The sequence below is a fragment of the Saimiri boliviensis genome, chromosome 7 (genome assembly GCF_048565385.1).
Source record: "Saimiri boliviensis isolate mSaiBol1 chromosome 7, mSaiBol1.pri, whole genome shotgun sequence".
NCBI lineage: Eukaryota > Metazoa > Chordata > Mammalia > Primates > Cebidae > Saimiri > Saimiri boliviensis.
The window spans coordinates 92998402-93017907 of NC_133455.1; the positions used below are offsets into that span (position 1 = coordinate 92998402).

The window sequence follows — 19506 nt, forward strand, 5'->3', positions numbered from 1 at the left end:
ATATGCCATAAAGAAACCCATGTACATGTGCACTATAAAATATTCTTTTTTTTCTTTTCTTTTTTCTTTTTTTAGACAGAGTCTTGCTCTGTCACACAGGCTAGAGTACAGTGGCACGATCTTGGCTCACTGCAACCTCTGCCTCCCAGGTTCAAGCAATTTTTCTGCCTCAGCCTCCTGAGTAGCTGGGATTATAGGTGCCCACCACTAGGCCTGGCTAATTTTTTTTTTTTTTTTTTTTTTTGAGACAGAGTTTCGCTCTTGTTACCCAGGCTGGAGTGCAATGGCGCGATCTCGGCTCACCGCAACCTCCGCCTCCTGGGTTCAGGCAATTCTCCTGCCTCAGCCTCCCGAGTAGCTGGGATTACAGGCACGTGCCACTATGCCCATCTAATTTTTTGTATTTTTAGTAGAGACGGGGTTTCACTATGTTGACCGGGATGGTCTCGATCTCTCGACCTCGTGATCCACCCGCCTCGGCCTCCCAAAGTGCTGGGATTACAGGCTTGAGCCACCGCGCCCGGCCCTTTTTTTTTTTTTTTGAGCTAGAGTCTTGCTCTGTTGCCCAAGTTGGTGTGCAGTGGCACAATCTCAGCTCAATGCAACCTCCGCCTCCCAGCTTCAAGCGAGTCCCCTGCCTCAGCCTCTCAAGTAGCTGAGACTACCGGCGTGCACAACCACGCCTGGCTAATTTTTGTATTTTTAGTAGAGACGGGGTGTCACTGTATTGGCCAGGATGATCCAGAACTCCCGATCTCATGATCCACCCGTCTGGGCCTCCTAAAGTGCTGGGATTACAGGTATGAGCCACCATGTGTGGCCTTTTGTTTTGTATTGGTTTTTTTCGTTTTGTTTTTGGAAAGAGTTTTGCTCTTGTTGTCCAGGTTGGAGTGCAATGGTATGATCTCAGCTCACTGCAACCTCTATCTCTCGGGTTCAAACAATTCTCCTGCCTCAGCCTCCCAAGTAGCTGGGATTATAGGCTCCTGCCACCACACCTGGCTAATTTTGTACTTTTAGTAGAGATGGGGGTTTCACCTTGTTGGTCAGGCTGGTCTCAAACTCCTGACCTCAGGTGATCCAAAGTGATGGGATTACAGGTGTGAGCTACCATACTCGGCCCAATTTTTGTATTTTTAGTCAAGACAGGGTTTCATCAAGATGACCAGGCTGGTCTTGAACTCCTGATCTCAGGTGATCTGGCCACCTTGGCCTCCCAAAGTGCTGGGATTACAGGCATGAGCCACTGCACCTGGTATATAATAAATTCAATAGGGCCACGAGTGGTGGTTAACACCTGTAATCCTAGCACTTTGGGAGGCCAAGGCAAGCAGATCACGAGGTCAAGAGATTGAGATCATCCAGGCCAACATGACAAAACCCTATCTCTACTAAAAATACAAAAATTAGGCCAGGAACAGTGGCTCACGCCTGTAATCCTAGCAGTTTGGGAGGCCAAGGTGTGTGGATCACCTGAGGTCAGGAGTTCAAGACCAGCCTGGCCATCATGGTGAAACCCCATCTTAAAAAACAAAACAAAAATTATCTGGGTGTGGTGGCGTGCACCTGTAGTCCCAGCTACTTGGGAGGCTGAGGCAGGAGAATTGCTTGAACCCGGGAGGCGGAGGTTGCAGTGAGTCAAGATCGTGCCACTGTGTTCCGGCCAGGTGAAAGAGTGAGACTCTATCTCAAAATAATAATAATTATTATATATATATATATATATACAAATTCAAGAATGTCAATTTTAGTTTTGCAAAAGCCAAAAGACAGAAACAACTCAAATATGATCCAACTCAAATAGAATATCCATATAGTGATACCCAAGAAACTAGAATATTAGTTGCCTCTGGAGAAGCAAACTGGATGGCTCAGATGCAAAACTGGGGGTGTAATTAATTTTTCCTTTTATTCTTTTGACCATGCCTGGATTCTACAATTAAAAGGAATATAATTTATTAATAAGAACATGAAGAGTTGGTCAGGCGCAGTAGCTCACGCTTCTAATCCCAGCACTTTGGGAGGCCAAGGCGGGCGGATCATGAGGTTAGGAGTTCAAGACCAACCTGTCCAATATGGTGAAATTCTGTTTCTACTAAAAAATACAAAAATTAGCCAGGTGTGGTTGCGCATGCCTGTAGTCCCAGCTACTCGGGAGGCTGAGGCAGGAGAATCGCTTGAACCCAGGAGGTGGAGGGTGCAGTGAGCTGAGATCGTGCCAGTGCACTCCAGTCTGGGTGGCAGCATGAGACTCTGTGTCAAAACAAAACCCAAAAAACAAGAAGAGTTGATTAATACAAATCACATATTTTGAGTACAGGAATAAACATGGGAGATATGCTGTCCCATCTATCAAAATATAAAGCTATCAAAACATTGTTGGCAGGGTGGGGTGGCATATGCCTACAATGCCAGCACTTTGGGAGGTTTGAGGAGGTTGGCTTGAGCCCAGGAGTTTGAGACCAGCCTGGGCAACATAATGAAACTCTGTCTCAAAAAAAGAAGAAAAAAAATTGTCATATTAAAGCAGTGACAAATTGGCCACTGAAAGAGAATAAGGTCCAGAAATAGACTCAAGTGCATATATATACTACATAGCAACCTAAAGTTTCATTTCAAATTGTGGGGAAAGATGAACTATTTAACAGGCGCTGTTTGATCGCCAGTGGTCAATGAAAAAGGAAAAAAATAATAAAAATAAAAACAGGTGCTGTTAAGTTGGTTTTCAAGAAAAATAAAAGCCCTTACAACATATCAAATAATAAATACTTTTGGTGGCAGGCAGGGGGATTTAAAAATTTAAAGCTAAACAAAGGTATAAAACTAACAGAAAAAACATTTCAGAAAATACTTTCATAACTTCCAAATGAGATAGTATGTGTGTATAAATATGTATCTTAAATATGCATAAATACATATCTTAAATATCTTTATATATGCATACGGTAGCATATATACCGTATGCATATATAAAGAAAATGTGTACCAATTCCGTGAAGTGGTAAATGATCATTGCTTGACTTTTTATACCATGCCAGAGCATTTTCTAAGTCCACTTGCCCGAATGTCACACTCTTAAGAGGTGATCAGTATCCATATGGAATTGGTTCTAGGATCCACCCTTGGATACCAAAATCCACGGATGCTTAAGACTCTTCCATAAAATGACATAGTGTTTGTGTATAACTTACTCACATCCTCCCATACACTTTAAATCACCTCTAGATTACTATACCTAATGCAATGAAAATGCTATGTAAATGGTTGTAATACTGTATTGTTAAGGGAATAGTGACAAGAAAAACAGTCTGTACATGTTCAGTACAGATGCAATCATTCTTTTTTAATTTTTTTATTTTTTTCTTTTCTTTTCTTTCTTTTTTTTTTTTTTTTTTTTTTTTGAGACGGAGCTTCGCTCTTGTTACCCAGGCTGGAGTGCAGTGGCGCGATCTTGGCTCACCACAACCTCCGCCTCCTGGGTTCAGGCAATTCTCCTGCCTCAGCCTCCTGAGTAGCTGGGATTACAGGCACGTGCCACCATACCCAGCTAATTTCTGTATTTTTAGTAGAGACGGGGTTTCATCATGTTGGTCAGGCTGATCTTAAACTCCTGATCTCATGATCCACCCACCTCAGCCTCCCAAAGTGCTGGGATTATACAGGCATGAGCCACCATGGTTGGCCTCAGCTGGTTTATCTATTTGGACAACATTCCTTTTTATCCTAAACATTGTCAGAGAGGAAAAATTTTCCTCTACCCTCTTGGTAATCAGAGGCCCTTTGGTAATCAGAGGCCTCCAAATTAAACTAACAAAAGATATATTAACAGGAGAAAAGGCACACCATTTTTATTAACATTTGCATGCAGAAGAGTCCTCAGCAAGGAAGCAGTTAGACTTGGGGTTTTATGTACATTTTTAACAAAGGAAAGAGGGTTTGGGCTTCAAGGAACAAATTATGGGCACTGCCTAGGAAATGTATGGGGGCATTAATGGAAGATAAGGGCTATTTTAGAAAGATCTGTTTAAGCAAACTCATCTTAGTGTTAATTCCCATGTTTGACAAGAATCACTCTTCTCTCCCTGGTACTGGGTGGGTGGAGAGGAACCTTCCTCCATGGTAAATTTATGCCCTGCTCTTAGGATCTGTCACCCGGGCCAGAGTGCAGTGGCATGATCATAGCTCCCTGCAGCTTCAACCTCCAGGGCTCAAGTTATCCTCCTGCCTTAGCCTCCTGAGTAGCTGGGACCTCAGGTGAGCACCACCACACTCAGCTAATTAAAAAAAATTTTTTTTGGTAGAGATGTTCCCAGACCAAACTGGGTGGTCTGGCTGCGTGTTCTCACGGCCCAATAACAAGATGCAGGTGCACTGGGAAAGAAGGGAGTTTGTTTTTGTAAGGACACAGGGAGAAGGTTGGAGATAATCTGCCAGACCAACTCAAGGTGGTACAATTCTTCTTCCCATGCTTATGTATGTTTGGACTATATGCCTTCATGCAGTATCACATTCACCTCAGTTTATAAGTAATTTTTCTGCAACTAGAAGGTCAGAGGCCAAAAATGTCCTCTAAATCTACCTAGTCCATGAGAGTCCTGCTAGCAGGATGATTAAGAAATGTCTCCTAAATTTACTTAAGGAGGATCCTAGCTTCAGGGTGATTACTTCTATTTTATCTTACCTATGGTTTGGTCCTAAGAGTTGCTCCAGACACTCCCCAGCAAAATTAAGTCTATTCAAGGACTGTTTCGGTTACCTTGACTCGCCCCAGATGTTGACTTGAGACAGATCCCGGTACAAGGAATGTAAGGCTGTCTCCATTATCTTGACTTGCTCCAGGTTTCGGGGAAGCCTGTGCAAGGCACTTACTGAACATATGTTTCATTTCTGGTTCTGATGTCCAGGCATTGATTTTCCCTAGACTGAATTGTTAGCCCAGTGTTAAGGCAAGCACTGTGGAAGTTTGTCTACATAAATGGAGTGCTACGGAGCCCTATTTGTGTGACTGTCAGGGAGAATTGGCCTGCCACAGAGATGAGGTCTCATTATGTTGCTCAGGTTGGTCTGGCGCTCCTGGGCTCAAGTGATCCTCCCTCATTGGCCTTCCTAAGTGCTTCGATTACAGACATGAGTCACCACTCCCAGCCACCCGCATCTTCTGACTCTCAATTACCTTTAGCTCAAGATTTTCCTGTGACAATGTATCATATTTTGGGGTGGCGTATTCAGATCCCCTTCAAACAAAGATGAATAAAGTCAAAACACCTACGGGATAAACATTCCTCATTCTGAAGGCACCAGGTAAAGATTATGCTCGTTGGGAAGACAAGTTGGAAACTGCCATTGCAAAATTACAACTGCGAAAATTATGACAGTGAAAGAGATCTGATTTAACCAACTCCCATCTTGCTGCAAGCTGTCCACATTGACTTGACGCTCGGGTATAGGCAAAACTCAGGGAGGAACTCAGTTTATAGTTTAACTTTCCCAAAACAAAGCACCTTCCTGCCTGAGGACTAGACTGCCTTTGTAGGACTGAAAAGCCAGCCACAGTATTAGAAATTATGGTTTAGGAGTTAATGCAGCTGGAGGCTTCAAGATTCTCCTGGGGATAACATCACTATTGTAAAACCTAAGAAGAGGGCTTGAGATATTTTACAGACCCTACACTTAATGGATCAGCTGGCACCACTCAGGTCGATAAACTAGCTCATCTAATCTTGTGGCCTCCCACCCAGGACCTGACTCAAGCAAAAGGACAGCTTCAACTACCTATGATTTCATCTCTGACCCAACCAATCAGCACTGCCAACTTACTGGCTTCGCCACCCACCAAATTATCCTTAAAAACTCTGATCACAGGCAGGGCGCGGTGGCTCAGGCCTGTAATCCCAGCACTTTGGGAGGCCGAGGCGGGTGGATCACAAGGTCAAGAGATCGAGACCATCCTGGTCAACATGGTGAAACCCCGTCTCTACTAAAAATACAAAAAATTAGCTGGGCATGGTGGTGTGTGCCTGTAATCCCAGCTGCTCAGGAGGCTGAGGCAGGAGAATTGCTTGAACCCAGGAAGCGGAGGTTGTGGTGAGCCGAGATCGCGCCATTGCACTCCAGCCTGGGCAACAAGAGCAAAACTCCATCTCAAAACAAACAAACAAACAAACAAAAACTCTGATCACGAATACTTGAATGCTTGTGGAGACTGATTTGAGTAATAATAAAACTTTGATCTCCCACACAGTGGAAGATCATGCGTAACTCTTGGGCTGGGTGCTGTGGCTCTTGCCTGTAATCTCAGTGCTTTGGGAGGCTGAGGCAGGTGGATTGCTTGAGCTTAAGAGCCTGGGCAACATGGTGAAACCCCATCTCTACTAAAAATACAAAAATTAGCAGGGGCGTGGTGGTGTGCACCTGTGGTCCCAGCTACTCAGGAGGCTTGCGTGGGAGGATCGCTTGAAACTGGGAGATGGAGGCTGCAATGAGTCGAGATCATGCCACTGCACTCCAGCCTGGGTGACAGAGTGAGACCCTGTCTGTCTAGACAGCGAGGAAGGTGAACCCACTGGGTGGTTACAAGATGCCACAGAGTTTATAAAGTAGAAATTCTCTTGATCGCAGAGCTTCCTGTAGTCTAGCAATATGCCCTTGGGAAAATGTATTCATCTCTTTGAGCTCAGTGTCTTCACCTCTACAACGGAGTTCTGGTGAAGATCAAGTGAGATAAGGCACATTTAGCAAAATACCTGACACGTGGCAAAAATTTTGTATTCCTCTTCAGATATTTATTCCCTAAGGGTAGGGACACCTACACTTTTGAATCTGGCATTTACTTTCTGGGTCCACAAGGGGGCGTAGTTTTAAGGGCAAGAATTTCCCAGCGCCCTGCACCCCTCCCATCTCTCTCCGTCCGGGAGATTTAATGGTTTATGTTTAAATTTCACAGGCTCGGGAAGAAACTAAGAGTCACTCCAGCGGAAGTTCTAAGGAACTCCTTTGATTGGCCTGGGGTCTTAGAGAAGGTGGGGGTTCCTCCCAGGTTAAAAGTCCCCTTCTTCCACACCCCTTCGGACTCCATGTTTGGGTCCCCTTCCACGAACACTCCCTTCGAGGAAGCCGTCTTTGTCTCTCCTGGATTTCCCCTCTGGGGTCCCCTTCCACACTCTCTCATAGAAGCCCGTCTTCCCCTCCTGAACTCCATCTCTGTCTATTCCCTTCCACTCAGGGTGGAAGCTGCTTTCCTCTCCTGCATTCCATCTGTCTGGATTCTCTCACTCACTGTGAGAGTCAGCTGTTTCTCTCTCCTCCTGTTTCTCTCTCTCTAAAGCACTTTGCACAAACACTTTTGAATCTGGCATTTACTGCGCACTGTGCCATGGTCCCCTCTCTCATTCTTGAGAGGGCAGGAGACCAAGAACCCCGAGAAACGTACTCTCAGGGGAGCTGAGGGCACCCTGAACCCCAATATTACACAGAGTTTGACCAGGGAAACAGAAACACTCACTATGAGAAACAGAGTAAGGTTTATGATAGAGATTATAGAGTTTATCACAGGGATTAGGGTTTAGGTAGCTGTGGGAGCTGGTGGAGAAGTCTACACAAGGCTGTCACCTTTGGGTTGTGTAGGCCCTGAAGTCACCCAGGCTGGCAGTCAGGAGGGCTGGATGTAAAGCAGGGAAGAGCAAGAGCTAGAATTCATAATGATAGACTAGAAACCACAAGGACAAGCAATGACATTGGGTGACCTGCAGGAGAAATTGGTGCCCTTTGCCACAGAACCACCGAAGCACCTGGCCAGGACTAAGAAAAGCTGAACGAGGAGATATGGCAGGAGCTTGAGGAACCATGGATACTACCATGTAGGGAAAACTCTCCCTAACCATGTTTCTCTACTCTTTTTTGTTTGTTTGTTTGTTTGTTTGTTTGTTTTGAGACAGAGTTTCGCTCTTGTTACCCAGGCTGGAGTGCAATGGCGCGATCTCGGCTCACCGCAACCTCCGCCTCCTGGGTTCAGGCAATTCTCCTGCCTCAGCCTCCTGAGTAGCTGGGATTACAGGCATGCGCCACCATGCCCAGCTAATTTTTTGTATTTTTAGTAGAGACGGGGTTTCACCATGTTGACCAGGATGGTCTCGATCTCTTGACCTCGTGATCCACCTGCCTCGGCCTCCCAAAGTGCTGGGATTACAGGCGTGAGCCACTGCGCCTGGCCCCATGTTTCTCTACTCTTACACCACAACAGTCAACACAGAAGACTTCTGTGGCCATGTGTGTGAAGATCATGTGGATACCCTCTAATTCTGACACTATCTACCCGGAGATAGAGGAGACAGTGTCAGATGCTACAGGATGAGGGCTCAGTACCCAAGACTGACCCCCCTACACTCACACACCAGTCACGAGTCTGTACCTCCGGAACTTCTGACCAATTGGCTTCAAGTTGAGGTTCCCATTACCCCATCTTTGGGTTCAATGAATTTGCTGGAGTGACTCACAGAACTCAGGGAAACACTTAGTGATGTTTACCTGTTGTTGTTGTTGTTTTTTTAATTTTATAAAAGCATTTAAATTTTTAAAAATAGCAATAATTGCACCTCAGATAAACCTCATTGGCTACAATACTGCCACTGCACAAAGCTATCTTTTTGGATTTTTTTTTGAGACAGTTTCACTCTTGTTGCCCAGGCTGGAGTGCAATGGCCCGATCTCAGCTCACTGAAACCTCCACCTCTGAGGCTCAAGCGATTCTCCTGCCTCAGCCTCCTGAGTAGCTGGGACTACAGCCATGTGCCAACATGCCTGGCTAATTTTGTATTTTTTTAGTAGACACAGGCTTTCTCCATGTTGGTCAGTCGAGAAGACAGGAAAGACAAGGCTGGGTGCTGTGGCTGTCAGGCCTCTAATCCTATCACTTTGGGAGGCCAAGGCCAGTGGACCTTTATGAGCTCAGGAGTTCAAGACCAGACTGGGCAACCCAGTAAAACCCCATCTATACAAAACATACAAAAATTAGCGGGACAGGGCAGCATGCATTATGGTCCCAGTTACTAGGGAGGCTGAGGTGGGAGGATTGCTTGAATCTGGGAGGCAGGGAGACAGAGGTTGCAATGAGTGAAGACCATGTCATGCCACTGCACTCCAGACTTGGAGACAGAGCAAGACCGTGTCTTAAAGAAAAAAAAAGGCCGGATGCAGTGTCTCAAACCTGTAATCCCAGCACTTTGAGAGGCAAAGGCAGGTGGATCATGAGGTCAGGAGATGGAGACCATCCTGGTTAACATGGTGAAACCCTGTCTCTAATAAAAATACAAAAATTAGCTGGGTGTGGTGGCACATGCCTGTAATCCCAGCTACTTGGGAGGCTGAGGCAGTTGAATCACTTGAACCAGGGAGTTGGAGGTTGCAGTGAGCCGAGATCGCACCACTGCACTCCAGCCTGGTGACAAAGCAAGACTTCATGTCAAAAATTAAAATTAAAATTAAAAAGAAAGAAAGAGAAAGAAAAACAGAGGTGGCTGACTTGTCCTTTCCTATCTGTTATAATCCATAAAAATTCCTTTGAGGAGGATGCCTTCTTTGTACAAGGGTGAGAAAATAACCCCTGTCTCCAGAGACTGGTAACTGATGCTCCAACAGGCCTGTATAAATAAACAGACTAAGTAACCCTTATCTTCCGCTGGCTTTACGCTTCTCCGTAAATCTCCTAGTGACTGCCCTGGAATTTACTGCTCCAGCCCAGATCCCTTTGCCTTGTCATTTCTTCACAAATCTATCATTCTTGTCTGAAAAGTAAAAAATCTTCCTACTTTTTTCATAAATTCTTTGAGTCTTCGCTGTCTTGTGAGGGTCTCCATGTACATGCAAATATTAATAAAGGTATATATGGCCGGGCGCGGTGGCTCAAGCCTGTAATCCCAGCACTTTGGGAGGCTGAGGCGGGTGGATCACAAGGTCAAGAGATCGAGACCATCCTGGTCAACATGGTGAAACCCCGTCTCTACTAAAAATACAAAAAAAATAGCTGGGCATGGTGGTGCGTGCCTGTAATCCCAGCTACTCAGGAGGCTGAGGCAGGAGAATTGCCTGAACCCAGGAGGCGGAGGTTGCGGTGAGCCGAGATCGCACCATTGCACTCCAGCCTGGGTAACAAGAGCGAAACTCCGTCTCAAAAAAAAAAAAAAAAAAAAAGGGTAACTATTAGACCTAACAAAAATTTGTATTCTGGCCAGGCACGGTGGCTCACACCTGTAATCCTAGCACTTTGGGAAGCTGAGGCAGGCAGATCACATGAGGTCAGGAGATTGAAACCTTCCTGGCCAACATGGTGAAGCCTTGTCTTTACCTAAAAAAAAAAAAAAAAAAAAAAAAAATTAGCTGGGGGTTGTGGTGCATGCCTCTAATCCAAGCTACTTGGGAGGCTGATGCAGGAGAAGGGCTTGAACCCGGGAGGCGGAGATTGCAGTGAGCCAAGTTCGCGCCACTGCACTCCAGCCTGGTGACAAAGCAAGACTCCGTGGCAAAAAACAACCTTGTATCCTCTACAGGCTTCATATGGGTGAAGTCTAATTGCCAGTCTTCCCCTGTATAGATGTTAAGCTTTTTCCTTTATCCCAACATTAATGCTCCAGTAAGAGCAATGATTTCAGCCTTTGGTACTGATGTGCCAGGGGGCAGTGGCTGGACCTCAATAATGGTGTTGCACTCACTATTGCATATCCAGCTCTGCACTCCCAATTAGACACAAAACTACTGCCATCTATGAACCAGTCATCCTCAGAATCTGGAATTTTTTTTTTAGACAGAGTCTCACTCTGTCACCAGGTTGTATTGCAGTGGCATGATCTCGGCTCACTGCAACCTCCAACTCCCTCGTTCAAATGATTCTCCTGCCTCAGCCTCCTGAGTAGCTGGGGACTACAGGCATGCACCACCACACGCGGGTAATTTTTGTATTTTTAGTAGAGATGGGGTTTCACCATGTTGGCCAGGAAGGTCTCCATCTCCTGACCTGGTGATCCACCCACCTCCACCTCCCAAAGTGCTGGGATTACAGGTGTGAGCCACTGCGTCCGGTTGTGTCCCTTTATCTCTAAAACTGACTTTACTGCCAGACATGGGTGGCTCACGCTTATAATCCCAGCACTTTTGGAAGGCTGAGGTGGTGGATCACCCGAGATCGGGACTTAAAGACCAGCCTGACCAACATGGAGAAACCCTACAAAATTAGCCAGGCATAGTGGTGTATGCCTGTAATCCCTGTGGGAGGCTGAGGCAGGAGAATCGCTTGAACCCAGGAGGCGGAGATTGCGGTGAGCCAGGATCCCACCATTGCACTCCAGCCTGGGCAACAAGAGCAAAACTCCACTTCAAAAAAAAAAGACGACTTTACCTGATGGGGGGTTAGAACTTCTAGCGGTTGGCCCAGGGCGATTTTAGTGGCTTCCTCCACTAACACAGCAGTGGCTACAATTGCTTGCAGGTAACTTTGCCACCCTGAGGCTACTCTGTCCAATTTCTTTGAAAAGTAGGTTGTTAGTCTGGGTTCGGATCCTAATTTCTGGACTAGCACTCCCACAGCTGTGTCCCTCTTCTCTGCCACATATAAGGAGAAGGACTTAGTTAGATCTGGAATGCCAAGAGTAGGAGCTTAGGTAGGGTCTGTTTTAGCTTGGTGAAGGCTTCTCTCATTTCTGGGGCCTATTCTATTAGCTCATTTTCAGGTATACCACCACGCCCAGCTAATTTTTGAATTTTTAGTAGAGACGGGGTTTTACCAGGTTGGCCAAGCTGGTCTCGAACTCCTCACCTCAGGTGATCCACTTGCCTCCGCCTCCCAAAGGCCTGGGATTGCAGGAGTGAGCCACCAGGACTGGCTGGGTATTATTTTTGACTGGGAAAATAGCTGGGGTCTTCAAGCTGTATTTTGACTGGCACCCCTCTGTTAGCCTTCCCCGATTTCCAGTGTACCATGCTAGTAGGTTAGCCTGTTTATTGTCTGGGACACTGTATTTTTGACTTAGCAATTTCACTAGGTGATGTTTAAATTTTAGTAGCATCCCTGTTTTAACCACAGTATCTCTTCTCAACAAGAGGACTGGGTGTCCTGACCTGCAGGACAACAACAGGAGCTCGAAGGAAGGGAGTGGGGATGGATGGGAACAGGAGACACAAAGAATGGAGACAAGACAGGAGTCTGATCAAGTCTGGTTTATTGTAGCTAAGTTCACAGCTTAAGTAAGCGCAGGCAGAGAGGCGGGGCAAGGGTAGCTTGCCTTTGGGAAATTCCGACCTAAGTAAGTTTCAGTAGACTGAAACTTATCAGCAGGGAGTAGACTGAAACTTATCAGCTTATCAGCCGGGAGTAGCCTGAAACTTATCAGCTTAGCAAACCACAACATGGCTGAGCAGATCACAAAATGGTGGCTATTGCTGCCCACAACTGGGCAGCTTGGTACTACTAGAAATTCCGGTTGGAAGATTTGATTCTCAAACTGACAAATCAAAGGAGGAATAAGGAGTCTTGTTTGTAGCTTTCCTTCCATTCCCATAACGCTCGTCGACTAAAAGGAAAGTTTCCCTGCACAAGCGGTAAGGACAGAGTAATTTGCCCCTCTATCAAAAAGAAACTGAATCTGGGTGCCCATGACGTCCAGAGTTACCCAGGGTTCCTCAGCAGTAATTTCAATGTTCCTGGACAGGAGCAGTGAGGAAGACCCCAGGGCCCTTTAGTCTTTATCTAATTCCTCTGTTTGTACTGCTAGAGTTTTGACTGACTGAGTCCCTCGGTGGGAGCAGGGCCAGTCAATCCTCCAGTATTAGGGGTCATCACTGGTGCCCTCACATTGTCAGCAAGGGTCTGTTTTTTGAGACTCTGTCTCAAAAGAAAAAAGAGAATAAAAAAATAAAAATAAAAATGCGGCCAGGCATGGTGGCTCATGACTGTAATCCAAGCACTTTGGCGGCCAAGGTGGGCAGATCACCCGAGGTCAGCAGTTCAAGACCAGCCTGACCAACATGGTGAAATCCCGTCTTTAAAAAATAAATAGGCCGGGCGCGGTGGCTCAAGCCTGTAATCCCAGCACTTTGGGAGGCCAAGGCGGGTGGATCACGAGGTCAAGAGATCGAGACCATCCTGGTCAACATGGTGAAATCCCGTCTACTAAAAATACAAAAATTAGCTAAGCATGGTGGCGCGTGCCTGTAATCCCAGCTACTCAGGAGGTTGAGGCAGGAGAATTGCCTGAACCCAGGAGGCAGAGGTTGCGGTGAGCCGAGATCTCGCCATTGCACTCTAGCCTAGGTAACAAGAGTGAAACTCCATCTCAAAAAACAAACAAATAAATAAATAATAAATAATAATAAAAATAAAATAAAAATGCTAACTAATGAATACCTGGAAACTTTTAACCATTCATTGTAAGATGCCAAACATGGATTAAATTATTCGCATCCAAAGTTCACCAGAACAGCCACTAAAGTTCTAGAATGTTCTTAGTAAAATTCTGCCACAGCATCCAATGTTTAATTCTATTTGCCCCACAACATTGAGTTCATATTCAAATAATAAGAACAAAGAAGAAATAAATACACAGGCCCTGAAAATCTCTTGGAACTATGAGCCCAGGTAATCTGTGAGAACCCTGAGTAGTAAAAACACAAATCACATCAAGAGGCTTATGCCAAGGACAATAAAGATAATAAAGGCTTAAGTGAGGCCAGGCACAGTGGCTCACACCTATAATCCCAGCACTTTGGGAGGCTGAGGTGGGCAGAGCACCTGAGGCCAGGAGTTTGAGACTAGCGTGGCCAACATAGTGAGACCCTGTCTCTATTAAAATGCAACAATTAGCCGGGAGTGATCACCCACACCTGTAGTCCCAGCTACTCAGGAGACTGAGGTAGGAGAATTGCTTGAACCTGGGAGGTGGAGGAGCTGAGATTGTGCCAGTGCACTCTAGCCTGGGCAACAGAGTAAGACGCTATCTCAAAAAAAAAAAAAAAAAAAAGGCTTAAGTGGGTGAAGCCCAGTGGCTCACATCTGTAATCAATAGCACGTCGAGAGGCTAAGGTGGGTGGATCACCTAAGCCCAGGAGTTCAAGACCAACCTGGGCAACATGGTGAAACCACACCTCTACAAAAAAATACAAGAAGGCATGCTGGCACATGCCTGTAGTCCCAGCTACCCTGGGGGGTCAGGTGGAAGGATGAGGCTGCAGTGAGCTGTGATTTTGCCACTGCACTCCAACCTGGCAACACAATGAGACCTCATCTCAAAAAAAAAAAAAATTGCTGAGGTGGTTATACAAGTTGAGAGAGCGTTGGAAGCAGGGCTCATTCAGCTGAGCAGTCCCTGTGACTTGTAAAGGAGAAATAAAAACATCTCAGGACCCCCAAACTTGTTATGCCAAAGGGAAAGTTAAGCCCAGAGACTGAGTCACGCAACACTGCTATCTTGTTCCCAAATAGATAGCTACTACTTTACAACCTGGTGTCAAAGCATCACACCGTACTCAGACCCTCACAGAAAGGCAGCACGCTTCCTATATCTCCAGATGATGGCCCTCAAAATATTTCCTAAGTAAACTCTTTGCTGGCCTCAAAACCTTTCAAAATGTACATCTTCCCATAAAACAAGAACACGTCCATTGTCACTTTAGGTCTGCCATCTAAGTCGAGCTCCTAAAACTAAAGTTTGCTAGAGTCACACTGATAATGTCAATTACAAGCTTTTCTTCCCAGGTGCAGAACAAATCACTCCTCCACCTACCCTGAGACGTCTGCATAAGTGATTCTTCCTCTACTCCATTTTTCTCTGAATATTCACCTTATCTTACATAAAATGTAGATTTACTTAGCTCTAATTAATTAATAGCCCCACAAAAGTATAACCATTTGCCTCACTGCCCTACCCCCTCCTTCCCACGTGCCTTCTCCTGTTTAAACAAATGTATAAATACTGTATTAGTCCATTTTCACATTTCTATAAAGAACTGCCCGAGACTGGGTAGTTTATAAAGACAAGAGGTTTAATAGACTCAGTTCCACATGACTGGGGACTGCCTCAGGAAACTTACAAGCATGGCAGAAGAAAAAGGAGAACCAAGGTGGCAGGAAGGAGAGGTGCTGGGCAAAGTGGGAAGAGTCCCTTATAAAACCATCAGATCTCAGGGGAACTCACCATCACCAGAACAGCCTGAGGGAAACCACCCCCATAATCCAATTACCTCCACCTGGTCTCTCCCTTAACACATGGGGATTATAGGAATTATAATTCAAGATGAGATTTGAGTGGGGATACAGAGCCTAACCACATCAAATACAGAGCCTCCTATTAAACCTCTTTTTTTTCTTTCCTTTTTTTTTTGAGACAGAGGCTTGCTCTGTCACCCAGGCTAGTGTGCAGTGGCACAATCTCGGCTCACTGTAACCTCCACCTCCTGAGTTCAAGTAATTCTCCTGCCTCAGCCTCCGGAGTAGTTGGGATTACAGGCATGTATCACCATGCCTGGCTAATTTTTGTATTCTTAGTAGAGACAGGGTTTTGCCATGTTGGCCAGGCTGGTCTCGAACTCCTACCTCAGGTGATCCTCCTGCCTCTGCCTCCCAAGTGCTGAGATCACTGGCATGAGCCACCATACCCGGCTTTAGAAACCAGTTTAGAGAGCACAGGCCACAGACATTTCTGTGACTCATAGTTTTCCTGGGTGTGCCCTCAGGCTCTGGCTCAACAAGTCTCGATTGATTGACACTGGCCTCGGTCTCTCATTTGAGGCTAAGAGACTGGAGGGCACATGCCAAGGGATCACAGGCATATCCTGTTCTCCTTCATACAAGCCCAGGCTGAGCAGAAGAGAGTTCAGTCCTGAATCAAACTGAGGCACTACACTTTTAGAAAATGGACCAGATCGCCGGGCGCGGTGGCTCACACCTGTAATCCCAGCACTTTGGGAGGCAGAGGCGGGTGGATCACAAGGTCAGGAGTTCGAGACCAGCCTGGCCAAAACGTTGAAACCCCGTCTCTACTAAAAATACAAAAAAATTAGCTGTGCGCAGTGGCATGCGCCTGTAATCCCAGCTACTCAGGAGGCTGAGGCAGGAGAATCGCTTGAACCTGGGAGGTGGAGGTTGCAGTGAGCCGAGATCGTGCCATTGCACTCCAGCCTGGGTGACAGAGTGAGACTCTGTCTCAAAAAAATAAATAAATAAATAAAAAAGAAAATGGACCAGATCACTGTTAGTATAAACCTTTATCGGAGAATGCTGGGTCTGCTAAGGCTTCAGATGAACACTCTACCTTGTGAAAGGATGCAACCTTAGCAGAAAGGGTCTGTTAAAGGTTAGCTTGTTACCGGAGGAGTTGGTCAAAGATGGATCCTTGGAAAAGAGGCAAATTGTTTTTGTGGATTGGTAGCCGTTGTTTGACCAAGAGGTATGGGGGACAGTAGGTAGGGGGTAAGGTCATGTGCAAGAAGGGATGAGGAGGACCAGCTGGGGCTGCTGGCTGAGGGACAAGGACATGAGAGGACCAGTGTGGAATTTTTTTTTTTTTTTTTTTTTTGAGACAGGGTCTCGCTCTATTGCCCAGGCTGGAGTGCAGTAGCACAATCATAGGACACTACAGCTTCAACCTCCCAGGCTCAAGCAATCCTCCTGCCTCATCCACCCAAGTAGCTCCTTATAAGAATCTCATGCCTGTTGATCTGCAGTGGAACAGTTTCATACCCAAACTATCCTCCACCTCACCCCACCCCCTACCCCCATCCATGGAAAAACTGGTGTCTTCCACAAAACTGGTCCCTGGTGCCAAAAAGGTTGAGGACTGTTGTCCTACCTCATTCTGGACTTCACATTAATGTGGAAATTTTGCCCAGGATTTTGTCAGCATGTTGTCAGCAGCCATCCCTATTTTTGAAACTATCCCTATTTTTGAAACTGACCCTATTTTTGTTAGAAACTGCCTCTTTCGTGCCGGGCGCGGTGGCTCAAGCCTGTAATCCCAGCACTTTGGGAGGCCGAGGTGGGTGGATCACAAAGTCGAGAGATCGAGACCATCCTGGTCAACATGGTGAAACCCCGTCTCTACTAAAAATACAAAAAATTAGCTGGAGATCGAGACCATCCTGGTCAACATGGTGAAACCCCGTCTCTACTAAAAATACAAAAAATTAGCTGGGCATGGTGGCGCGTGCCTGTAATCCCAGCTACTCAGGAGGCTGAGGCAGGAGAATTGCCTGAACCCAGGAGGCAGAGGTTGCGGTGAGCCGAGATCGTGCCATTGCACTCCAGCCTGGGTAACAAGAGCAAAAACTCCGTCTCAAAAAAAAAAAAAGAAAAGAAACTGCCTCTTTCTGCTTCTGTGCCTCAGCTTACTGCTTACTAACTGGAAAACCTTAAGAGAAACTGCCTCATTGTCTAAAAGCTGCTACGTTATCTAAAGTCCTAAGTTACTTCCCCTGCCCCTTCACCTACAAAAACTATGTACTTTTGTTAGCCGGGGTCCAGACTTTTGGGTGTGAACCCTTCTGGGCCCGCCGGCATAATAAAGTGTGTTCCTCCGATCCCCTGAGTGCCGCTTGGGTTTCTTGTCAGGTAAGATTTTCTAGAACAATATAAGCTATCTCTTTCATATCCAGAGCTTTGATAAACTTTTAAAATAAACTTACTTCTCCCTCAGTAATAGCCTAGGGAGGGCTGTAGTGGGTGGGCATAGTGGGTGGAGCCCATCTGAAGCTTTGTCAGTTTCTCAGACTCTCCTGCTGCTGCATCTTCAGGGTGGTGGAGAGCTCTTCCTTGCTCATCTTTCAGTATCTAGTTTTCTTCTATTTTGTTCTTTTAACATTCCCTTGGGCAGGGGTATAGCCTGGAGTTCATTATATTAGTTTTCTACTGCTGTCCAAACAAATTACCACAAATGTAGCTGCTTAAACAACCCCTTCATATCTTCTCGCAGTTCTGTGGGTCAGAATAAAACTGCTTATAGACAATTATTTTGGAAAAACATAGAAATTGACCCTTCTGGTCTTAAAGCTTGAAACTTACATTTGTTTTATCTGAGTTCCTTCCTCAGAAAACTGACCCACTAAGGCCACTCAAAGAAAGTATCGGGCCAGGCGTGGTGGCTCATGCCTGTAATCCCAACACTTTGGGAGGCCAAGGTGGACAAATCACCTGAGGTCAGGAGTTCAAGACTAGCCTGGACAACATGGTGAAACCCTGGTCTCTACTAAAAATACAAAAATCAGCCAGGCGTGGTGGCATATGCCTGTAATCCCAGCTACTCCAGAGGTTGAGGCATGGACATTGCTTGAAACTGCAAGGCGGAGGTTACAGAAAAGAAATGTATAGAACCAGCCGGGCGCGGTGGCTCAAGCCTGTGATCCCAGCACTTTGGGAGGCCGAGGCGGGTGGATCACGAGGTCAAGAGATCGAGACCATCCTGGTCAACATGGTGAAACCCCGCCTCTACTAAAAATACAAAAAAATTAGCTGGGCATGGTGGCGCGTGCCTGTAATTCCAGCTACTCAGGAGGCTGAGGCAGGAGAATTGCCTGAACCCAGGAGGCGGAGGTTGCAGGGAGCCGAGATTGGGCCATTGCACTCCAGCCTGGGTAAAAAGAGTGAAACTCCATCTCAAAAAAAAAAAAAAAAAAGAAAGAAATGTATAGAACCAACTCACCAGATCATGGCATGCAAACAGGGAGATGCCAGACCTCTCATTCATCATGATTGCTTCTTAGCATTCAGGAGTTCCTGTTTTTCTACACATTGTTACATTTTCCCCCTGCCATATAAACCTCTAATTTTAGTTGGTCAGGGAGAGATAGATTTTAGACTGATCTCCCATCTCTGCTGCAGCACCAATTAGAGCCCTGTTCCTTGGCAACAGTCATTGTGTCAGTGATTGGTTTTCTGTGTGGAGAGCAGCAGGACCTAGATTGAACTCCCGTGTTTCAGTAACAAGAAGGCTAGATAACAATGGAGCTCAGGCAGGTTCTCTGCTTAGGATCTCACAAGGCTGAAATCGAGGTGTTCACTGAGTTGCCTTGCTTTCTGAAGGATCTGGGGAAAGAGTTCACCTCCAAGCTCATTCAGATTGTGGGCAGAATTTATTTTCTTCTCAAGCTTTCTGTGTGGCCCCTTCCATATCCAAGCTAGCAACAGTGGGCGGAGCCCATCTCAAGCTTTAAGTTACTTAGACATCCGCCTCTGCTGTATCTCTCTGACCTCCTCTCCTGCCTTTCTCTTCTGCTTTAAAGGCTCCTGTGATTACACAGGGCCCACCCAGATAATCCAGGACAATCACCTTAATTTAAAGTCAGATGATTGGCAACCTTAGTTATATCTGCACAGTCCCCTTTGGACGCAGGTAACATAGGCGTGGAGTAACACCAGGAAATAAAGGTCACAGGAGCAAAACTTCTACCTGCTACATCCATGATAGAATTCAGGAATACCATAAGCTTGGATGGCAAAACAATTACCTCTTTATATTTTTACAAACATTTACT

The 19506-nt window shown here is 45.9% G+C and overlaps 2 pseudogenes; one reads left to right on the forward strand and one right to left on the reverse strand.

The window, feature by feature from the left end:
- The window catches only part of LOC104651167 (protein FAM98B-like), a 105368-nt pseudogene that overhangs the window by 78507 nt on the left and 7355 nt on the right, over nt 1-19506 (forward strand).
- Nucleotides 8558-8636, reverse strand: LOC120365098 (U4 spliceosomal RNA; annotated as a pseudogene).